Genomic DNA, 1,067 nt, shown 5'->3' with positions numbered 1-1,067 from the left:
GGGGGGGGGGGCCGGGAGATGGTGGAGGAAGTCGAAGCGAGTGCAGCGCTGAGGGCGGCGAGTGGACGGGCGAGCAGCAAGTTGAGAGGGGTGATCGTGGTGCAGGGTGATTCGGCCAGTGATGTGTCTTCCTCGCAGGCTTTCGGCTGATAAATGTTCCCGCAGACAGGCGAAGATCGGCCAATTCAGGGGTGAGGATCTCCTCTCGTCACCCGCCCCGGCCCTTCACCCGGCATGAGAAAAGCCCCACATCCCACACACAATCGTCCCGCTCAATGGGGCCGGAAATGTCAGCACCGACATAGAACGGGAGGCGAGGAGAGAACCATGGAAGAGCAACATGCTCTTTGGGCGACCGCGCTGCGCGGGCCTGGGTGTGGCTGGTCGCTTGAGGGCCGGGCGGCACCCTTCGTTGTCACCTCCACCTGGCTGGTGGCCTCGGGGATCGCTTGGGAGGCGTGGAGCCGTATGGGGGGGGGGGGGGGGAGCATCTTGCTCTGGCACACGCGGGTGTTATTCTCTCCCGCAGCCTCTTGCGGGCCGAGCACGAGAAAGTCACATCAACAACAGCAAATACCTGCCAGCTGATGGCCAACACACGGGGGGAAGGGAGCCTTGAAAGGCCGGCCCAGCGACAAGACGGGGACACTCAATACCACGTTCTCGGGATGGGCGCACGTTCGCTGGCGCCTCGACCGATCGAGGGAGAGCATGCTCGATGCCCCCCCCCCCTGCCCTCAGCCTCACCTTTCGTTATACCAGCCCCGGCTCCCGGCGGTCCGGAGTCAGATGAAATTCACGCCGGAACGACCAGGGTGTCTGCATGGCCTCAAACCCCCGACGGTCAGGGCCGACTCTTGTGCTCTCTGATCATGTGTGTATGCCGTGATCCAATCACATGCACTGCCCGCACGATCGCCCGCTTTTCTGAAGGAAGATGGCACACGGAGGCACGCGCGGAATCACAACAGCAGACGGCCAGGAAAACAGGGGAAGCGCCGAAGGGGAGGCGTGGTTGGTTCGTCATATTCTGGGCGGCCAGCTTCTCGCTAAATGCTGCGTGAAAA

Source organism: Fonticula alba (assembly GCF_000388065.1).
Source record: "Fonticula alba strain ATCC 38817 unplaced genomic scaffold supercont2.3, whole genome shotgun sequence".
In the NCBI taxonomy this organism is placed as follows: domain Eukaryota; order Rotosphaerida; family Fonticulaceae; genus Fonticula; species Fonticula alba.
This window is presented reverse-complemented; position numbering follows the sequence as displayed.